At 35.8% G+C, this 24,510-nt stretch overlaps 1 pseudogene; it reads left to right on the top strand.

Annotated features, from left to right (window-relative positions):
- The window catches only part of LOC141691334 (uncharacterized), a 33,030-nt pseudogene extending 9,971 nt beyond the window's left edge, over positions 1-23,059 (top strand).
- Positions 23,060-24,510: the final 1,451 nt, after the last annotated feature.

Raw genomic sequence — 24,510 nt, 5'->3', positions numbered from 1 at the left:
CATACACACTACTCACTAGGTTATACTATGCTGCCTCTATATACACATGCACTCTAGAGTCACCGTCTCAAACCCTCTCAGAACCCAGGCGGAATACGCCTAAGCTCTTCTCTAAGTGCCTGGACCACAGTCTATGCCAAGCGAAAAACCCTGTAGAACTCTGCAAAAGAAGGAGGTCCATCATGAGTCAAATCATCCAGCTCCCAAGTAGCACTCATCAATACTGACTATAATCGCTGTCTCATATAATAATCCGGCTGTAGGGCCGCTAACGGTCCTCTGTCCCTCTGATCAAACAGATGCATAATCTCCCGACACTGTGCCCGCCAATACTCCACATCATCCCTCATAACTCTATACTCATGGTATGGTACCATATGCGGCTGAGCAACCTGACCTACTGAATCCTGAGAAGGAACCCTCGGAATACCTGCACCCTGCTGGGGTAAACCTAATTGTAGATCCACATCATGCTCTCCCATCCCCTCTACTGGAATCATCTGAACTATGTCCGGCTCTGGGGCATGCACTAGTATAGGAGGTAACAATGGTGGTGGTGGTAACTCCTGCTCAATACCTAGTATCAACTGGTGCTCAATAGGTAAAGGAACCATCAGCTCGAAGAACTCAAATGGATCAAACATCTCTATGGGGTCATGCACTATCCCCTGTACTAGTGGTACCGGCTCCTGTGGCAATGGTGGTGGAGGTGGTAGAGGAGGAAACATATGCTCAGATACTGGAGGTATGGCTGGTGCTACTGGCCCAGTGACTGTCCTCTCGGAAGATGCAGAATAACCAGAAGATGCCATCTGATAGTATACCAAAGAAAAGAAAAGGTCATTAACAATCCTAAGATTATTTCCCTATTCTAATCTGACCTAAATCCTAACACTATTCATCCTAATTTGACTATCCCTATCTTATGTGATCTCCTTATCCTATCTTAATCCTAATGTTCTTATTTTCAGGGACCAAACCTACAGCTCTGATACCAAACATGTAACGCCCTCCAGACCCGGGGTATAAGTCTGGGGGTTACTAGCTAATCACCAAACCTGTACAATTTGATTAACAATTAATAAAGAAATGAAATTAAACCCCTTTAACACTAACCAGGATCTTTTTAGGTTGAAGTATGAAAACAAAAACCACTAACTACTTTTATTACAAACCAACATTCAAAGTCTCACAAATTCTCTTTATTACAAACCATTGTCTAATTCATTTTAAGCTAAGTTCAACTTTTATTCAAACACACACACCTACTATCTATCAACACTCCACCTGCTCGGGCAACTCAAAGCTTTCTTCCTGGATTGGGATCAACACCTTGGGTATAAGAGGATCCCGAGGCTTGACTCGCTTCTTTACCACTCGAGTCCTGATTGGTTTCATATTCTTTCTTAACTAAAAACAATAAGGTGAATAACAACAAAAGGGGTGAGCCAAAAGTTGCTCAACAAGTCCACAAACATATAAACAGTGTTAAAGCATTTTAAATGAATCCGCCATCCCAGGTATATCTGCCAAGATATAACCTCACGAGAATAGAAAGAAGGCCATTACTGGCGAGTACAAATAAACTAAACTGGACACAAGTTCGCATCTATATTCTGCTGATCAGTCAGAATATAATGCAGATCCATATCTCAGTATATAGATCCAGTTGGGTACCCAGGCACTACGGTCCACGTCGAGGCACCAGTCATCCCGGTCCTCAGGATTAAGACACACTCAATCCCAAAATATCCTTATCCAGTCCATCGCTTAGCAACCGGGATAATCGGTATGCTTTGATATATTCCAAACACTAGAATATATCGATCTCCATGTGTTACCAACAGAATATGAATCAAGAATCAAAAGAAATGGAGAAATCAAGAATTGAAATGAAATATGAACAAAGGAATAAGGATTGTATATTAGTGATCAAGAACAATAATCAAGAGAATGTAAATATGATAAATATTTGAATTAATATCACTATTCCGAAAGTAGAATAGAGGAAAAACTTGCCTTCTGCGCGACTTACTGCAATTGAATCACTTATGTCTATCACCTTGGACTATTACCGACTCAACTGGACTGGCTGGCTTAGCTTCTGTTGGCAAAACAGACTGGTTAAGTCACGTCGTACTTCATTTGCATCTTGAATCGACTTCAAACTGATCCTAACATCTACCCATGCGCTTATGACTGACTCATGTATTACATATAAGCAAGTAAGACTCGATTAACCACGTAATACACATAAGCACATAAGCATATAATCATTTTTATGGTTAAAATAATTTTTAAAACCAAAATCGACTCGCTGATTGCTAAACTGATCGTTATCTGACTCGTTTCCCATTTTTCCGGAATTTTTCGGACTCGTCTCGGCACGTAACTTGACTGATAATCAAACAAGTCACAAAATCAACTAACTTCTAAAAAAAATTAAGCTTTGATATTATTTTTAATGAAAAGGATTCATTTTTCTGAGTTAACAGGCTTTCGTTTCACGCAAAACGGACTAACGGTTGAATTATTATTAATTAAATACTGATAATTCCATTTATTAATCATTATAAATAATAATTACTAATTTTTAAAACCCAAAAATAATTTTTAAATCATTATTTAAGAAAATCAGAATTAAAAATAATTTTTCTATAATTTTTGAAATTAAATTGAATTTATTATGATTTATTGAAAATTATTTGATTAATTATCAAAATAATTAATCACTTTTAAATAATTAATAAGTAATAAATAAATAATTAAGAAAATAATTCAATCTGATTTTTAGAAAATAATTCAGAATTATTTATAATATAAATTAATTAATTAAATAATTAATTAATCAATTTACAAAATAAATAAAACTAATTTTTAAAATTAATAAAAATAAAATAAAAATCAAAATTTCAGAAACAGTTGTCAGAAATTGGTTTCTGACAAAAACAGATCAAAACCGGGTAATCTGAACGGGTCAAACGGGTTGGATTCCGGGTCACCAAGAACACGCCGGAATTTTTCCAGATTCCGGTGAGTTCCCGGAGTCCGGCCAAGCTCCGATCAGCCCCAAATCAACACCGTTTGGTGCTGTTTTTGAGTGCTTTTCATTGCAAATCAACACAGCAATCCAACCACGGCCAAAACATCACAGAATAACTCCTGAATCAACTTCTCCGGCAAAATCGACATAAACTCTGGCCAAAAATCGAATTTGCAGAATCGTACATAAAATCAAACGTTATATAGTGCAAAATGAAGCTAAGAACATATACAATCAAAGCCCTAATATTACAAGAACCAAATATTCACAGAAATCATCGAGTTGTGTTTTGAAAATTCGACCTAAACCCTAAAATTCGTGAATCACTATCCAAGCATCGTTTATTCAATTAAACACCATGAATCGACTGTAAATCATCTAACAAAGCTATATCAATCATCAAAACATCACAATAACCCCAGAATCAAAAAGCCCTAATTCGAACATAAACCCTAAAAATCAAAAATAAAAAACGATGCAATAAAACGTGAAATTGATGCAAGAAACAGAAAGAACGGATCACAACCTTCGATTTGAGTACTTGAATCACACGATTTGATGTTGTAATCAGTGAGAAATCACGACTTGATTCTTCGACCCGAACCTGTTCTTCCCGACCCGATTTCAGAGAATTTTTGGTAATTTTGCAGATTTTAATTTTTAATTATAATTAATTAAATAAAAATTAGGCTATTTATAGTAGTAAAAATAATACTCCTAATTAAAATTAAGGGGCTAATTATACATTAAATAAAAATATTGGGCCCTAATTTTTATAATTTTTGAGTATTAAAATTTAATTTGTAAATATTTTATATATGCAATATATATGCCAAAAATTCCCAAAAATTGTGAATAATGCAAAAATGCAAAGAAATAATATAAATGAAAGTCCTATAATTTTATAAAATAAAAATGTGATTTTTGTGGGGTTTTTGACACCCAATGGGGCCCGAAAAAATCATTTTTCGCAAATCGAGAAAATTTATAAATTATCTAGATGTTCAGAACAAGGCGATTGTAAAAGCCATTTGATGAAAAATAAGGCCCATTATTTTATTTGAAATACTGGTTTTAAAATCATCGTTTGGGTCATAAAACGTTTAAAATAAAACCTATAAATGCATAATAAAATATCTGAAAAATACCTTAAAATACAGAAATGACATGGAATACACGTATCACGTAACAGTTAGGGTTTATCAGATAATCACACATAAATGACACATTAATTCACATATTTTATTATAATCATGATATAATATAAACGTAAAGTTCCCAGTCGTTACACATGTTGACTACTAGATTGATATATAGAATAGGTTGGCTAATTGTAAATATGAGATGTCTTGTAATTCTGTATAAGTGAAATGGAGTCAAGTGACAGAAAGGCTACCAACGGATGATCTACAAAGACTACTGACGGATAATCAACAAGGCTCCTGACGGATAATCAACATAATACCGACGGATGATAATATTCAAATTAGCAGTTGACAGTGACAACACAATCACATGTGTCGGGTGTTTGCAAATGGAATGTGGCAGTCTAATTATAGGTTTTAAAGAACAAAGAAGCATTACCATTTCCATGCAATTATGAAGATATTCAAAGATACTGGAATAGAGTAGTGAAACAGCATGAAGTTAGACTAGATATAATTTGTCTTATTATCTTGTCTTACCGTCATGTAACTTGGTAATATATAAATCAAGTGTAGCAAGTAGAACTAATAAATAGAGTAAGCATTATTTTCAGAAAGATAGAAAAAGCTGTATATGTTAAGCATTTCTCTGTAAGTTTGTAAGCAGCTGTGTGCTATTCAAGCATCACAGAGTTCTCATACTAATATATATCTTTGGTGGATAAGTTCAAATTCACCAGAAAGTTTTAAAGCTTTGTGTTTTATTACTTTGTGTTTTGATTTCAATTCAAGTTTCATTCTGCACTTCTTGCAAAATCAAACATTGTTATATATATTAAGTAAGAACAGTCTTAAAATTTAAAAAGGAGCCAGAATTACATTTAACCCCCCCTCTTCTGTAATTCTTGTTACATCAACAAGATGAACAAAAAGGATGTTGGAGTGAAAATTCCATTTCAGGACAAAGACAACTATCACCACTGAAAGGTGAAGATGCATCTACATCTTCTCTCTCAAGATGAAACTTATGTGGACTGCATTGAAAGAGGTCATCATGTCCCTATGAGAGCCGCCACAGAGAATGAACCATCAGTTCCAAAGCCTAGACATGAATGGTCTGATCCAGACATTGAGCAAGTCAGGAAAGATAAAAAGGCCATGAATATATTATTTAATGGTGTTAATGGTGATATGTTTGACAACATCATAAACTATAAAACAACTAAAGAGGTTTGGGACATAATTCAAATTATTTGTGATGGTACTGAGCAAGTCAGGGAGAATAAGATACAACTCTTGATTCAGCAATATGAGCATTTTCACTATGAAGAAAGTGAGTTACTCACTGACATTTTCAGTAGATTTCAAAAACTACTGAATGCTCTCAAGTTTCATGGAAGGGTCTACCAAACCAAAGACTCAAACCTCAAGTTCCTTAGATCTCTACCCAAGGAATGGAAGCCAATGATAGTCTCATTAAGAAATTCTCAAGATTACAAGGAGTTCACCTTGGAGAGACTATATGGTATCCTGAAAACCTATGAGCTTGAAATAGAGCAAGATGAAAGGATGGAGAAAGGAAGGAAGAAAGGAGGATCCATTACACTTGTTGCTGAGCAAGAGAAGAAAAAGGAGATGAAGGTTGAAGTCGTTGAATCTGCATCAAACTCAAAGGTCTGTAAAAGCAAGGGTAAAAGGCTGGTAGCTGAAAATGAAGAACAGTTGAGCCAAGATGACATGGATGATATAGATGAGCATATAGCATTCTTATCCAGGAGATTTTCCAAGCTCAAATTCAGGAAGAATTTTGGAGCAGCTAAGCCAAACAAAAACATGGTTGATAAGTCTAAATTCAAATGTGGCTTGGCAGGTCATTTTGCTAGTGAGTGTAGAAAGTCTGATTCTAGCAAAAAGAAGTTTGATCCCGTTGATTATAAGCAAAAATACTTTGAGTTGCTCAAGCAAAAGGAAAAGGGCTTTTATTACATAAGAAAATGACTGGGCTGCAGATGGGTTGGATGAAGATGAGGAAACAAACTATGTCAATCTAGCCCTAATGGCCAAATCTAATGAAACAGAGACCAGTTCATCAAGCAATCAGCTAATCACAACTAACCTAGTATATATATCTAAAGCTGAGTGTAATGATGCAATAAATGACATGTCTATTAAACTATATCACCTGTGTGTTACACCTAAGTCTCTCACTAAAGAAAATAATAAAATTAAATAGAATAATATGTTTTTAAGTGAAAGGAACAATGTGCTAGAGACTCAATTCATTGAGTTTGAAAAATTGAAATTACAATGCAAGGTTGCTAAGGATGAACTAACAGAATCCTTAAAGAAATAGGAGATTTTAAGAAAGCAACTTGAACGAGAACATGAAGTGATCAAGACATGGAAATCATCTAGAGATGTCCATGCTCAAATCACTAAAGTTCAAGGTATAGAGTCTTTTTATGATGCAGCCTGGAAAAAGAATAAAGAGAAGCTTGATTCCAACTTGGTTGAAGGACTTTCAATAGATGTGGACTCGACGAATGATGAAAATTATCCGTCAAATAATCTAAAGGATTATCTGTCAAAAGACAATAAGCCACATCCGTCAAATGTCAGTAAGCCAGTTAGCAAAGTTAAGCTAGCTAAGTTGAATGATAAATATGGATCAGTTTCTAAAAACTTTGTTCCAGGAGAATCAAGTCAAGTGAGGAAAGAAAAGAGAGTTAATGTTGGGCATCTGTCTATCAAGCAATTGAATGACAGATTAGAAAAGATTGATGTTAAAATAGAATCAAAAAGGAAAAATAATAGAAATGGGAAGGTAGGGATTAACAAACATAACAACTACACACCTGATAAATATGCTCCAAGAAAAATCTGTGTTAAGTGTGGTAGTGTTAATCATTTGTCAATTAATTGCAAACTTGCAATGCCTACTCCCATGTCTACACCTTCTTCTTTTCCCAACATGACTACCATGTCTGCAATGACTATGAATGTTTTGCCTGCACATAATATGAATGCACAGTTTGCTAATATGCCATTTGCACCTAATCCTTATTATGCTGCATTTAGTATGCCTCAAATGCCATTTAGCATGCCTTACTAGAATAACATGTTTACAAACAGCATGCCTTTCATGTAAACCAAAATATGCATGATAATTCTGCTTCAATGAACAATTTCAAAGGTCCAACTCAAATGACAAAGGATGAATCTGAAATACCTAAGCCAAATGAGGTCAAACCTAAGAAACCAAAGAAAAAGGCTAACAAGGCAGGACCCAAGGAAACTTGGGTACCAAAATCAACTTGATTTGATTTTGATGTGTGTAGGGAAACAGAAAGAATCTTTGGTATTTGGATAGTGGGTGCTCAAGGCACATGACTGGAGATTCTACCCTGCTCACTGGGTTCAAGGAAAGAGTTGGCCCAAGTATCACTTTTGGAGATGATAGCAAGGGTCATACTGTAGGATATGGCTTGATTTTAAAGGATAATGTCATCTTTGAAGAGGTTTCCCAAATGGATGGACTCAAGCATAATTTGTTGAGTATCATCCAGCTTTGTGATAAGGGTAACTCAGGCACTTTCAATTCCGAAGCCTGTGTTATGACCAACAAGAGAAGCAACAAAGTGGTTCTCACTGAAGTGAGAAATGGAAATGTGTACTTAGCTGCTCAACAAATGCAGAATCTGTCACTTGCATATTTAGCAATGCAAGTCAAGATGAAAGTTGGCTATGGCACAAGAAGCTATCCCATCTAAACTTTAAGACCATGAATGAGCTAGTCAAGAAATATTTGGTTAGAGGTATACCTCAAGTGGAGTTTTCAAAGGATGGATTATGTGATGCCTGCCAGAAAGGAAAGCAGATTAAAGCATTATTCAGAAAGAAGCTTGATTCAACAATTGAAGAACCTTTGTAATTGTTACACATGGATTTGTTTGGACCAGTCAATGTGTTATCAATCTCTAGGAAAAGATTTTGCCTAGTAATTGTGGATGATTTCTCAAAGTTCTCTTGAACATATTTTCTAAAGTCCAAAGATGAAGCTAGTGAAATCATCATCAATCACATAAGGCAAGTCAACAATCATCCTGACTTTAAAGTAAGAAAAATCAGGAGTGACAATGGAACTGAGTTCAAGAATTCTGTGATGAGATTATTTTATGAAGAGAATGGGATTATGTATAAATTTTCTGCAGCAAGAACTCCACAATAAAATGGAGTAGTGGAAAGAAAGAACAGATCTATTATCGAAGTTGCAAGGACAATGCTTGAAGAATCAAAGTTACCAACATATTTTTGGGCCGAAGCTGTGAATACTGCCTGCTACACTCAGAATATCTCTTTGGTTAATCAAGAAAAGTGCATGACCCCTACCAATTGTTCAAGAATAGGAAGCCAACTCTAAATTTTCTTCATGTCTTTGGCTGCAAATGTTATATCTTAAGGAATCAAACTGATTAACATGGAAAGTTTGATGCTAAATCAGATGAAGGAATCTTTTTGGATATGCTGTTGGAAAAGTATATAGAGTCTACAAATTAAGAACCAACATTGTTATGGAATCCATACATGTTGTGTTTGATGATAAAAAGATTGAAGGACTGCAAGATTGAGATTTCCATGAGAGCCTCAAATTCGATAATGTGGAGATTATTTATGAAGATAGTGATGATGCTAGTGATCAAGAACCAATATCCAAGGATAATGCAGAAAAATCTACAACTAATGAAACATATAATTCAACATTCGTCGAAAGACCTAGTGCATCATCCGTCGAGAGACAATCTGCATCATCCGTCGACAGGCAAAGAACATCATCCGTCGATAGGCAAAGATTAACATCTGTCGATCCCTTAACATGAGTTGGAAGTCAAATGAGATCACAGTTAGAAAGAACCCCATCTTCAAGTCAAAGATCCATAAACTCAGGGGGAGTTTCTGATAATCAAAACTATATTAATCATCAAGACAACAATGAGGCATCTTCATCTAGAGCTAATCTACCACAACAGAGAAAATGGACTAGAGATCACCCTTTTGAGCTCATTATTGGTGATGCATCTTCTAGAATTCAAACAAGGAAAGCAACTCAAGAAGAATGTCTGTATAGTAGTTTTCTTTCTAAGGAAGAACTAAAGAAGGTAGAAGAAGCTCTGTTGGACCTTGATTGGGTTTTAGCTATGCAGGAAGAGCTAAACCAATTTGAAAGGAACAAGGTATGGAAGTTGGTACCCAAGCCTAAAGGAAAGAATCCAATTGACACCAAGTGGGTATTCAGAAACAAGATGGATAAAAATGGCATAGTTGTCAGGAACAAAGCTAGATTGGTTGCTAAGGGCTACTGTCAACAAGAAGGAATAGACTTTGATGAAACTTTTACTTCTGTTACAAGACTTGAAGCCATCAGAATTTTCTTAGCCTATGCAGCCCATGCTAATTTCAAAGTCTATCAAATGGATGTCAAAAGTGCCTTTATGAATGGAGATTTGGAGGAGGAAGTCTATGTCAGTCAGCCTCCTGGTTTTGAAGATCCAAATTTTCTAGAATATGTCTACTTATACATTTTGAAAGCACTTTATGGATTGAAGCAAGCACCTAGAGCCTGGTATGATACTTTGTCAAAGTTTTTCTTAGAAAATCACTTCACTAAAGGTACTGTTGACAAAACTTTATTCTTTAGAAATGTTAATGGCTCTAGTATACTTGTTCAAATTTATGTAGATGATATTATATTTGGTTCTACATATGAAAAACTTTACAAAAAGTTTCCCAAATTGATGCAAAGTAAGTATGAAATGAGCATAATGGGAGAACTAATTTACTTTCTTGGTTTACAAGTTAAACAAGTTAGTGATAGAATATTCATTAGTCAAACCATAAATATTTATGATCTTTAAAGAAGTTTGATCTAATGGATTGCACATCTGTAAAAACTCCCATGGCCACTGTAACTAAACTTGAATTAAACACTACTGAAAAGTCTGTGGATATTTCAAGCTATAGAGGCATGGTTGGCTCACTTCTGTACTTAACAGCTAGTAGGCCAGATATAATATTTGCTACTTGTCTTTGTGCTAGATTTCAGGTTGATCCTAGAGAATTTCACTTAGTAGCTATTAAGAGAATTTTCAGATATCTCAAGGGCACACCAAAACTTGGCATTTGGTACCCTAGAGATTCTGGTTTTGATCTAACTGGTTATTCAGATGCAGATTATGCAGGTTGTAAAATAGATAGAAAAAGTACAATAGGAACCTGTCAATTTCTAGGAAACAAGCTAGTATCCCGGTTTAGTAAAAAGCAAAATTCAGTTTCTACTTCTACAGCTGAAACTGAGTATATTGCTATTGGTAGTTGATGTGCACAGATTTTATGGATGAAAAACCAACTATTGGACTATGGTCTACAAGTGGACAGAATTCCTATTTTCTGTGATAACACAAGTGCAATTGCCATCACTAAAAATCCAGTACAACATTCAAGAACAAAGCACATAGACATCAAGTACCACTTTGTTAGGTCACACACACACTGTAGAGGGGGTGAATACAGTGTATAGTACACTCAAATCGAACTTTAAGAACCTAAGTAACAGAAAACAAACTTTATTGAAACAATAAACTCTGTTACAGTATGGAACTGTTACCTCTCAGTGATGAACATATATCACGAGAGCTGCAAGGGTTACAATGAATAATCTTTTCTAATAATGATAACACTTGTAGTGTAAACCCTATGTCTGTGTTTATATACTACACAGTTACAAGATAATCGCTAATTGATATGGAATATAATTCTGCTTCCTAAAATATATCAATCAGATATCTTTTCTTCCAAGTATTCCATTCTTCACGGAATTCCTTCTTCATGCATATCTCTTCTTATGTTTATCTCGATCTTCTTTCCTTTAATCAGCTACTGTCCTTATCTGATTGTCCTTCAGCACTTAAGTTCTGATATCTATCTTCTGATGATTATCTCCTGATAATATAAGTACTGATATCCTTAAGTCCTGACTTCCAGTATAAGTACTGATCAACAGTTAAGTACTGATTTATCCTGTTCACGTAAGATTCTGAAAGCTAAACATAAAACATATTAGCCATGACATTATCAAATATATCTAACAATATCCCCCAACTTGTAAATTAACAAAATATACAAGTTTAACAGATATTTGATGATGTCAAAAACATTAAGTACAAATGCATGAGAAATAGACTAGATAACTACAACTTACAGTCCTTAAAGTTTTTACCAATTTCAACTTCTGATAACAACTTCAATCTGTATAAATATCAGAATTTAAGCAGTTGTAGATCTTCGACTTGGCTTCTTCATTTTCTGATCTCTCTGATGTCAGGAGTTGTTCTGAGATAGTTCTTCAACAAACATTTCTCAGCATATCTTAGTTCATCAATCATTCTCCTTTTAACATCTTTAAGCTCTGCAGTATCTTCACCAGTTTGAAAGATTGCAGCCCTGAGATCATTAATCTTTACTTTTCTCAACTCCTGATCTAATCTTATGACATAAGCTTTGTCAGACTCAAGATTGAATTCAAGTCCCTTAATACCAAGATACGTTCTGATCTGTGCAGTATTAGGCTTCATATCAACAATATCACCATTGTGATCTCTGTACTTTGGAACATATATGCTGTCAGATTTAACAGAATAAAGCCTTTTCTGTCTCTGAATCTGTTCTTTTAAGTAGTTTGCAGCAGTCTCTGTTATTCTGTCATCCACTTGAAGTAAGAAAAGTACATGCTCCAATTCTTCAAAATACTTCAAAGGAATGGCATTTAGTCTTATATGATAAACCCTACTATCTGTCATGAAATACAACATGATGTATTCTTTCAAGTAGGTATGGTAAACCATCTGTACAGATTCCAGTTGATTCAATCTCTCAGGAGTTGCTCCAATACCTGGTTCACTCAAGAAAGTTGGATCATTGGTAGTATTGTGTACTCTTCTTTCATCAGCACTTCCCAATCCAGTTTTATCTCTAGCTTCCTTTCCATTAACTACTCTTGCTTCAAAACCACTTGCAGTAGTCTTCAAAGATTGAGTCTGTTTTACTTTAGTGAATCCTGGTAGGAGTGTCTTTGATCTATTTTCTGATATCAAGTTAACTTGAGCTCTGTCAGAGGTTACTTGCTTCTTCTGAATATCAGAACTTACAATTTCTTGACTCTGAACAACTTGAGCCATGTCAGAGGTTGTTTTAAGAACTTTTCTTGAAGTCAGAGCAAGATCATCTTTTTTATCAGCAATTTCTTCTTTCTCAGGAGGTACATAACCCTTGATAGGTTCACCAACCTTTTCTTTACCCTTGGATCTTGGATCTATCTGTGGTTGTGATCTAGCCAATGTTGCTTCAGTATGTGTCCTTTCTTTGATCACAATGCCTTTAAGTTTTGGAAGTGACTTTTTACCAGAAGCTTCAGAATTTAGATGTGACTTTCTCTGATTTAAGTCTGGCTTCTTCTTCCTTTAAACTTTCCAAGTCCATTCCTGGATTTTCTTGAAGAAATAACTGTCTTGACATTTCCTTATCAAGATCTAGAAGTTCATCAGAACTTATCCTTTTACCAGCAGCAGAACTTATTCTTTTCCCAGTATCAGAACTTGTTCTGTGACTAGCTTGTCTTGATGTAAACCTTCTACCTTGACTATGACCGCTACCCATTCCAGAGTTTCCTTGGTCATCTTTTCCATCATCCTTTCCTTGCAGTGTCTTGTTGGTTTTGCATTTGGACTTAATTACCTTCTCCCCCTTTTTGGCATCAGCAGGTAGTAAAAGAGAGATAAGTAGTTCCATTGAGGTCTGGATTTCAGTAAGTTGCGATTGCTGAGAAGCTTGATTTGTCAGAATTTGATCAATATGAGCTTGTTGTTTCTCTTGAGTTTTCTCAATATAAGCAATCCTGTCAATGGTAGGTTGAAAGAACTTTTTCTTATCAATTTTCCAAACTTGTTCCTATTTGATAAAGTTCTCCTGAATCTTGTGTAGCTCTGCATGAGTAGTTGAATGAAGACCTTGTAGATGTTTAGTACTCAATGCAGTGACTCTAAGCTGGGTTTTAAAATCATCAGAATTTAACACTTCATCAGCTTTAGTCAAGTGCTCAGCAAGATGTAAAGCATTTGGAACACATGAAACTGAGTTCCATTCCTTAGTCCACTCCTGACCTGCAGGAGTTTCACTCCAAGGCACTGGTGCATCCCTGATAACAAACTCCTTTACCAGTTCAGACTTAGGAAGAGTCGGCGGTGGAGTATGTCCTGAAGGACCTGCTTCATCAGCATCGACAGTTGGAGCAGCTTCACCAGTATCTCCAACATTTGCAGCATCAGAACTTAAAGAATCAGTATCTTCTGATAAGACAACAGTGTGAGTAGCAATGGAGGCTTCAACATCCTCTAATTGCTAATCTGATATTAAGTTCTGATCAACAGCCTTATCCTGATGCTCACCTAAAATATGATCATCAGCATCTTGATGCAGAGAAGGTGTTGTTGATAACTCTGGAGTTTGAACAGCATCAGTAACAGGTGTTGTGGAAGGATTATTTGCTGTTGGAGCTTCTATGAAAAGTATTTCAGGCACAACCAGGTTCTGAATTTCAATTTCAGCACTTGTGCCTGGATCAACAAGAGACACAGATGGTGAGTTAGCCTTGTCAGATACAGCTTCCTGAGATGGAGTTGATGGAGAAGAAGTGACTGGAGCAAATTCCTTGTCTTGTGAGATTAGAGATTCCTGATCCCCTTCCTTAGCTGCTTCCTCCTCATCATCTGAAACTGGCCTTTGTGCCCTCTGTTTCTTGTACTTCCTTGTTGATTTGGATTCCTTGGGAGTTTCAGGAACTATCATTCGTCTAAGCCTCTTGAGAAGCCTAGAACCCCCAATTTCAGAATCCTTCTGAGAAGTTGCTTTCTCAGCTTCATTTACCACAGGTTCTGAAGAAGGAATCTGTTCCTCAGAATCTGATTCATCTCTCAAAGTAATTCTCCTCCTCTTTTGAGGTGTTTGAGGAACAGTCTTTGTTCTCTTTGGCTTAGAGGATGTAGGCTTCACAATAGGTGCTGAAGAAGAAGGTTGAGCAGTCTGTGAAGTGGAGAGATAGGATTTGAGATAAGTTCTGAGGGTAGGTTGAGTAGAATGAGTGGTAGGTGCTGAGGATGATGGTTTTTGGGTGTTTGTGATTGGATGGAAATCAAAGTAAACAGATCTATAAGTATCAGGATCAGCATTTACTAGGATCTGTTTTACAGACTGAGGAATCTGTAATGGTCTAACCACTTTTTTCTTTGTATCAGCATTTACCAAATCATTAAAGTATCGTTTTGCAACTCTAAAAGGTGGGGTTGAGGAACTGACTAAAGTATAAAGTATAAAGTAAGGAGAGAGATAAAGTATAAAGAAAATAAAAGATTAAAGAAATCTTCTCTCTGTTGTACTTATACTCTGAACAAAAATGTTACCGTTGGACACCTGTCAGACATGCAGTAATAACGGACAGTTACTGGGCTCGAGAAAACAGGAATCATTACTTACCCAGTTGCCTAGTTTCAAGGAAAAACCGTTCCATTTATCAAGAGAAACAGTTTTAATTCAAAATTTAAACCGTTAGCAATGATTGAATTATTTTTCACTGCATCATTGAAATTCTGAAAATACATCACATGAAAATGACCAAGATAAATTAGATATGTAAGTGCTGAAAATGAATCAGAACTTAATATAAAACAAAATATATATGGTCATCAGAACATCAATCAGGATTTATCAACATAAGATGAAATAACCCAGAGACAAAATCTCGAAGTAAAAATAACTTTCATTAATATATCAAGACAATACATTTATGAGATGGAAATTACATCAATACTTATACAAGATTTTCCCTAAGCTTCTAATCCTAACATCAACAGCTTTAGTCCTAGCTAAGAAGCCTGACAAAGCCGAGGATGAAGAAAAACAGGAAGAAGACAAGATTAATTCATCTTCCTCTTCCTATCTTCGACGAACAAGATGGCGAGTCGTATGATTCGCTCTTGCTGATGGATAGCTTCCCGCCTTTCCTCCTCCAATCGCTCCAGATGGTGATGGTAATCCATATAGAAGAATAGAAGGTGAGTCAGCACCTCCTGTGGGACAGAATCCCAGATCTCCTCAGGAATGGCTGTTACATGCCACTCCTGCTGCCACTCGGCACAACTTAGCTCCATATTGAAGGTTTGGTAGTTCAAAAACATGTTGTATCGGACCATTGTGTTTTTGACAGAAAAAAGGAGGATAAGTGTGTGAGAAGAATGTGATGGAAAGACTGATGTGAAGTGGTTGCTTATATAGGCAAGAGAATGCCAAGAGATGCAAAGATATTTAATGCTGACAGGTAGAATTAATTCTACCTCGTCTCCCTAGACTTCGAAAAAGAATAACAGACATTGGAAAGAGGAATCATGGTCTAGACCGCACAAGACACAAGAAACAGTGGACTGTTCAAGTACGAATACCATTAATCCTAATCATAGTGACTATTAATCTTCCACTTCAACATATTCTAGTTCGAACTGAGACTGTTATCAAATTTTATTCACAGATAAGCCAAGTAAAGGATTAGACTGAGAAATCAGAACTTAGACCTATACCAGAACTTAACAGTCATCAGTACATAATTTCTTAACTTGAAAAAGGAATGCCCATCTTAGTAAATCCTCATACAAGTTCTGAGTTATGGACGTCAGAACTTAATCATCAGAACGTGTAACTTAGAACTTGTCCTCAGAATTTGTGCAATAATGACACTATGACTGTTTATCTAAAATAACATAGACCACCACAGAAATTTTCATCATTCAGATGGAGTGATTAGTGTGTGCATTAAGCTAAAAACAGACAAAGAGTAAAGTCTGATTCACTTCAGTACATCTTAGAAATAAGGCATAACTAAAATTTTGCTAAAGATCTATCATTGTCCTGAAACCTACTGATGAATGAGTTCATGCTTGAGTCCATCTCAACTGTTTTGTGCTAATTTTATGCATCTTTTGCAATTCTATTTTACAGTGGCTTCTCAGTGTAAGTGAGTCACGACTGTTTATCAGAATTTATGCTATTTTCAGAGTATTTCTCCAGTAATCATAGAGTGTGAAAAGTCAGCAAGAAAATATTTTGCTTTTCTAATGCATATTTACTTAATACTAGCAATGCACTTGGGTCGACCCTTCCACATTTTTACTCTAGATCTCAAAGGAGTACCTGATTTTATTCTTTGATCTTTTTGCTTTTTCTTTTGATAAGTGAGGTTTATCAGCACTTAGTACATTCAGCAGTTTTACTAGTATCAGAACTTAACAGATGAGTAGCATTATTCTAATTTGTGACTTAGTAATAAGATATACAAAGTAAACTTAACTAAGCTCAATTATCAGAATTTGCTAGTGTCATAAGATTTCCACCGAAATAATTACTTCTTACATGGAATCATTTGTTTATTAAAGACTATTAGGTCAGTTATCTAGCACAGTTATCCTCATAGGATTGAATAGGTACTAGAACAAACATATCACTTATCAGAGTTTAGAAACATATATCAGACAACAGTCAGTACTTAAAGACATTTATCAATTAAGCACAGAATATACAATGAGATTAATTCTGTAAATACTGAGCATAAAGTCTGATAACATAGAACAAGTCTAAGCAGATTTAGAGAAAGAACCTGAAACCATTCCAAGTTCATTTACCAATCTTGTAAAAGTAGCTTCATATAATGGTTTTGTGAAGATATCTGCCAATTGTTGATCTGTGGGAACAAAATGCAATTCCACTGTACCTTCATCCACATGTTCCCTGATGAAGTGGTACCTGATGCTGATGTGCTTTGTCATTGAGTGTTGAACTGGATTACCTGTCATAGCAATAGCACTTTGATTATCACAGTAAATAGGGATTTTGAAATATGTTAACCCATAATCCAGTAACTGATTCTTCATCCAAAGAATCTGTGCACAACAGCTTCCTGCAGCAATATACTCTGCTTCTGCAGTTGATGTGGAAATTGACTTTTGTTTCTTGCTGTACCAAGAAACCAATCTGCCTCCAAGAAATTGGCAGCTTCCACTTGTGCTTTTCCTGTCAATTTTGCAACCTGCAAAATCTGCATCTGAGTAACCTATTAGTTTAAAATCTGATTCTCTAGGATACCATAATCCCAGAGCAGCTGTTCCTTTAAGATACTTAAAGATTCTTTTTACAGCTGTTAAGTGAGGTTCTCTTGGATCTGCTTGAAATCTTGCACAAAGACAGGTAGGATACATGATATCAGGTCTACTAGCAGTTAGATAGAGTAGAGAGCCAATCATACCTCTGTAGTCAGTAATATCTACTGATTTACCGGTATCCTTATCCAGTTTTGTCGCAGTGGCCATTGGAGTGGATGCACTTGAACAATCTTGCATTCCAAATTTCTTTAGCAAGTTTCTGGTGTACTTGGTTTGACAAATAAAAGTGCCTTCCTCATTCTGCTTGACTTGAAGGCCCAGAAAATAGCTAAGTTCCCCCATCATACTCATCTGATATCTTGACTGCATTAGTTTGGCAAACTTCTTGCAAAGTTTGTCATTTGTAGATCCAAAAATGATATCATCAACATAAATCTGGACCAGAAGTAAGTCCTTTCCATGGTTGAGATAGAACAGTGTTTTGTCTATTATCCCTCTGTTGAATCCACTTTCCAGAAGAAACTGAGCTAAAGTCTCATACCATGCTCTAGAAGCTTGCTTAAGTCCATAAAGTGCTTTATCAAGCCTGTAGACATAATCTGGATGTTTGGTATCTACAAAACCTGGAGGTTGTTCAACATATACCTCTTCCTCCAATTCTCCATTGAGAAAAGCACTTTTCACATCCATTTGAAAGACAGTAAACTTTTTGTGAGCAGCATAAGCCAAAAATATCCTTATGGCTTCTAACCTAGCAACTGGTGCAAATGTTTCATCATAATCAATTCCCTCCTGTTGAGAATATCCTTTTGCAACCAGCCTTGCCTTATTCCTTGTAATTATGCCATCACTGTCAGTTTTGTTTCTGAATACCCACTTTGTACCAATAACAGATCTATTCTTTGGTCTTGGCACTAGGGTCCAGACTTTGTTTCTTTCAAATTCATTCAACTCTTCCTGCATTGCTTGCACCCAATCAGCATCTTGAAGAGCTTCTTCCACTTTCTTTGGCTCAGTCTGAGAGAGAAAAGAATTGTAAAGACACTCATTTGAAGTACCTGTTCTAGTTCTGACACCTGCATCAGGATTTCCAATTATCAAATCGGGTATATGTGATTTTGTCCACTTCCTTGCAGATGGAAGGTTTTCTCTAGAACTGGATGCTCCCCCATGATCCATGCTATCTTCATTTTCATTTTCTGATGCTCCCCCTGAAACTATGCTCTCTGAGTTGGATTCTTCAGTATTTAGATTTTCAGCACTATCAGAACTTGACGAATCAGAACTTGAAGAGCCAGATGCATGTTCTAATGTTTCTTGAGATGTGGTAGGATCTTGAGTATGCTCCCCCTGCATAGGTGCATCTTCCTTTAACGTAGTCACCACAGTTTCAATAACATCAGAGTTTAATCCATCAGAGTTTGCAATATCAGGACTTAGACTGTCAGGATTTTCAGTATCAGAATATGAGTCTTCATTTTCAAATCTCAGCTGATCATGGTCAATGAAATCTTTAAGACCAGTGATCTTCTTGTCATCAAAAGAGACATTGATAGAATCCATGACCACTTTTGTTCTCAAATTATAGACTCTGAAGGCTTTTGTGGAAAGTGGATATCCAACAAAGATTCCTTCATCAGCTTTTAGATCAAACTTTGATAGCTGTTCAGGATGAGTCTTGAGAACAAAACACTTGCATCCAAATACATGAAAATATTTCAGATTTGGCTTCTTTTTCTTCACCATCTCATATGGTGTTTTTCCATGCTTGTTAATGAGTGTTGCATTTTGAGTAAAACAAGCAGTCTGCACAGCTTCAGTCCAGAAATAGGTTGGAAGCTTTGCTTCTTCAAGCATTGTACGTGCAGCTTCAATGTGAGTTCTATTCTTCCTTTCAACAACTCCATTTTGCTGTGGAGTTCCAGGAGCAGAAAATTCCTGCTTTATTGCATGGCTTTTGCAGAACTCTTCCATTATCAAATTCTTGAACTCAGTGCCATTATCACTCCTTAAAATTTTCACAGAATCTTTGACCATTTTATCCAGCTGTTTGACATGATCAATCAAGATAGATGCAGTTTCACTTTTTGTGTGCAAGAAATACACCCATGTGTATCTGGTGAACTCATCCACTATGACCAACGCATACTTCTTCTTTGCAATAGACATGACATTTACTGGACCAAATAGATCAACATGTATAAGATGATAAGGCTCAAGAATTGATGATTCAGTCTTGCTCTTGAATGAAGATTTTCTTTGTTTGGCTTTCTGACATGAATCACAAAGACCATAAGGAGCAAATACTGTGTTTGGAAATCCTCTCACAAGATCTTTCTTGACCAGTTCATTTATATTATTGAAATTTAAATGAGAGAGTTTCTTATGCCAATTCCAGCTTTCTTCAATTGATGCTCTACTTAACAGACAAATTGCAGAACCATCAGTACTTGTTGAAAGCTTAGCTTCATAAATGTTACCACGTCTGTATCCTTTCAGAACAACTTTGCCTTTAGATTTACTCATAATTTCACAGTGTTCTTCAAAGAAATCAACATGATAACCTCTGTCACAGATTTGACTTATACTCAGTAGGTTGTGTTTAAGTCCTGAGATCAGAGCTACTTGTTTAATTATGACATTTCCAAGATTGATATTGCCATATCCCAATGTTTTTCCAATGTTTCCATCTCCATAAGAAACACTTGGGCCAGCTTTCTCCACAAAGTCTGATAGCAGGGCCTTATTTCCAGTCATATGTCCTGAACATCCACTGTCCAGAACTAGAATATTTTTCCTGTTGCCCTGCAATCACAAAGACCACTAATTATTAGTTTTAAAACTACTAGAAAAAGTAGAATAGACATCGCCTCTTAGACATCGGTTGCTTTTGGAGCCGATGTAAAAGGTATTTTCTACATCGGTTTTAACCAACCGATGTCTTTTGCTGTTATAAACATCGGTGTTTTAGCCCAACCGATGTTAAACGTATGCTTTAAAAAATTTAATCAGCGCGCCTCTTCCTTGTTTCCCCCCTTAACCAAATAATTAATTTCCTCTTTGTTCCCCCTCTTTTTTACCTTAGAAAAATTCTCCCCCTCTTTTCACACAGATTTTGCCTTCAGAATTTTTTTAAACTCTCTTCGCTTTTTCAACTTTACACTTTAAAAATATCAAATATTTTCAAAATAAAAAATCTAAAAGATAAACCCTTTCGTCTCTCATCTCTCTTTCTCTCACTGAAACTCACCCCTCTATGAAGAATCCTAAATATCACCTCTGCCTCTCGATTTTGCTCAACTGAAGATTCAGTCATTTCCCCTGACTGCTTTTTTGTGTTTTTTGTACTCTCTCTGCTCGCTCTCTCTGCTCTCTGCTCCCTGCTCCCGACAGCTCCCAACAATTTACAAAGTACACATGTTTCTTTTCAATCTTCTTCAACACCGCAATACTGGATTGGTATAAATCAGTTTGTGAGAATTGGATGTGTTTTTAAAATTTTAGGGTTTAAATTTGTGTTCTTGTTAAATTCTTTGATTTTGACTTTTAGGGTTTTTAATTGGGTACTTCTTCACTTGATGGGTCCGATTTCCTGAAGACGGCTTGAGGTAATTCACTTATTTTCCGCTGATATTGTTATGATTTTTGTAGCATGTGTTAACATCTGTTTCTCACTATAAGTACTTGTGTTTGGTTCTATAGGGAATTCAATGCAATTAGACCAACCAAAAGAACTCATACTTAAAGGAATTATGTGGATTCCTTAATTTTGTTTAGAAGTTCATACAACTAAAGATGAAACAATATGACATACTAGGATGTGGTTAACGACTTTGACATTGTAGTTACTTGCAATCAGGTTTTACACATACAATTTTTGTTAATTTTGCTCATTTATTTTAATAGTCTTGCATTAGTTAGTGATGGAAATCCGTGGCTCGGATTTCGCCTTTATATGTCCTAATTACAAAAGTTAGAAGAGAAATTAAGTTTATGAATACTCTCTTATGTAGAAGCTATTCGTTACCCACTGTAAAGAATATAAATGTAGTACAACTGAAATTTTGTTGGCATAATTAAAGATGTTTCATTGTTAAATATAATCGACAAAATTGTTAAAACATATATCAGGTTAACCGGAGTCTCAAGTGGCCAAGGTAGTTTGAGTGTAAAAGTTTTTACCGAAATTTATCACCATGCTTTACTTAGTATGCAGAATATTTTGTGCAGGATGGAAAGATGAATATAGGTATGAATTTGTGGAGTTTTAGTCTCCCAAATATTTTAGAAGGACAACAAATTTTCGTTTGGTGAAAATTTTCGTTTGGTGATCTTGAATGGAAAGGCTAATGTAGAGACATACCAAAAGTCTTTCCAAAACAGGGATGTTTTTAGACTTTGGGGGATCCTATAGTTGTTGCGAATGTACCCAGGCAAGGTTCCTGATTTAGACCTTGTGTTTGACTGTGTTGACTGGCCAGGTGTCCGATCAAGGTTCTATCGTGGGCCTAATGCCACAGCCCCACCTCCATTGGTTCGCTATTGTGCTGATGATTCCACATTGGACATTGTTTTCCCGGACTGGTCCTTCTGGGGATGGTAAGGACTATGTTACCTTTTTCTCTTAGGTATTGATAACTCATTTTATTTTCCATCTGCACAAGCAATGACTTATCAGAAAAAAACACCAGTTTTTCAGTGTTTGCCAATTTGCTAGTAAATTCATGCTTTAATCATAACGACTATATATATCTGTAAACTTTCCTCTTAATTTGAACTTACTCAGGCCTGAGATCAATATAAAGCCATGGGATTCTTTGTTGAAAGACCTAAAAGAAGGGAACACCAGGATTAGCTGGATGGACAGAGATTATTTTGCTTACTGGAAGGGGAATCATGTTGTTACTAAAACCAGGATGGATCTCCTCAAATGCAATGTCTCTGAAAAGCAAGACTGGAATGCTCGTGTGTATGCACAGGTCAGAACTGTTGATTTGTAAAACTTTTTTTGGGTTAACTAGATGGGCAGATGTCTAGAATCTATGATCACATTTTATTTCAGTAACGAAAAACCAGGATTCATTAGTTATAGATATGTTCTGTTTTAAATGTTATGATCGCTCTAAATTATCTTTCCACCGAAGATTCTAGAGATCCATTCTTCATAACCTAAATTGATTACATTACATATAGTTTTGTAGCTTGTAATGGAAAACGAATCCAAGCAAACAAGTTAAAAAAATTTCTTACAAACTTGCAGGATTGGGGTCGAGAATCACAACAAGGTTACAAGTAGTCAGACTTGGCAAGCCAGTGTATTCACAGGTTGGCATATCAATCTAAATATTAATCCTTATAGCGGTGTAACTCAACCAATATGTGATCTTAAGCATTAGCGTTACATGAACTTAAAAGTTTCCTGTTTCCTTTACTATTTTTGCTTTTGCTCATTCTTTCTATATATGCGCAGATATAAGATTTATATAGAAGGATCTTCTTGGTCTGTGAGTGACAAATATATTCTTGCTTGCGATTCCGTTACCTTAGTGGTGAAGCCACGATACTATGACTTCTACACAAGAGGTTTGATGCCTATTGATCTATGCAGAGTGTGTTAGGACATGATCAAGCCTGATCATGAGGCTAAAGATATCGAAACGGAGGAGAAATTGAGGTTCTCGAGGGGTTCATCGTCGAATATTAATGGGATGTCAGGAGTGTCAAATGCTGATCACTTACAGTACTATACTCCTCAGCATCACCATGCACCTACTCGACGTCATTTTAGGCCCCTGACTCCGCCACATCGGTGTACGTTATATTAAAAAATTTCTATTCTACGCATCTATGATATCGTGCCAAATTCTCTAACTCGCATTTTATCTCCTTTTTAACTTGGATTTCATGGACTTGGGATTGGAAACTTCGTATCTATTCTGTAATTTTCATAGCTACCGGTCCCCTTCGTTTAGAATATGATCTTAGTTAGAAGAGGTACTGGTTTAGTTCCAGAGTTTAACTACCAGGAAGAAATGATAAATAGCCTGCCACTTTCGATCATAGAGTTTGACTATTTTACTTCTGTTATGTGGTATATTACGTAATTGTAATATTATGTAATATTAATTGATTACAAGTCTCAAGCACGTATTGCAGGACCTAATACTCTGTAAGTTGTCAAATGAGACTAGAATGTTAAATTAGTAAAATAAAACTTAAAGAACACAATTCTGGTTCTAATACTACAAGGAATATACAACAATCTGCCTAGAAGGCAATATAAATTGATCATTCACCTACTGTTAGGAATCTTTTGGTTCTATATTTTAGATTCCTGAGTGAATTTCATGTGAAAGCAAGATGAGATACATAATGCTGGTTGTCAGGTTGAGCCTCCATGAATGCACACGATATATCTTCCTTATTCTGATGACATACGACAAACTGATGAGGTGTGATAGTATATGGTCTTTTTGAAGGTTATTCCAAGTACAAACATGGATTTATTTATTTATTTTTATTTATTTTTGTAATGTTCTAGATTCATGTATATACAAGTAGCACAGCCCCTCGAGCAACTGATGATCATGTTATAAGAGCCACTGCTTTGATGAGACGCGTAGACCTAAAAGAGTTCTCAGTATGCCAATTCTCCACTCCTGGTAACATTTTTGTTATAGCCGTACCAAAACTTGTTCAAGGACTAAAAGTCTTGAAGATATGAATCCTTACATTTTCGTTGTTAGTTGTTGGTACCAAGTCAAATTCTTTGTATAAACAGTAGTAGAATAGATGGATGGATATTGTGTAGTACTTAATGTTTGGATTAGATGAATTTGTTGTACCAGATGTTTGAATATTGGTTATATTTATAGATAACTGGTATTATGCAATAATTGGTTTTAGTAATTCATTGGTTTGGGAAATTTTTGATATCTTTATTTTTAAAATTTGCGTTAATAAAACAGGTACATACATCATTACGGTGGAAATGATGTATGTCAAAGCTTAATACATCAGTTTTAGTTGAACATTGACATCAGTAATACCAATTAAAACCGATGTTAAA

Source organism: Apium graveolens, chromosome 10 (genome assembly GCF_009905375.1).
Source record: "Apium graveolens cultivar Ventura chromosome 10, ASM990537v1, whole genome shotgun sequence".
Taxonomy (NCBI): Eukaryota; Viridiplantae; Streptophyta; class Magnoliopsida; order Apiales; family Apiaceae; genus Apium; species Apium graveolens.
Note: the sequence above shows the minus strand (reverse complement) of the source record. Positions and strands in the feature narration are given on the sequence as shown.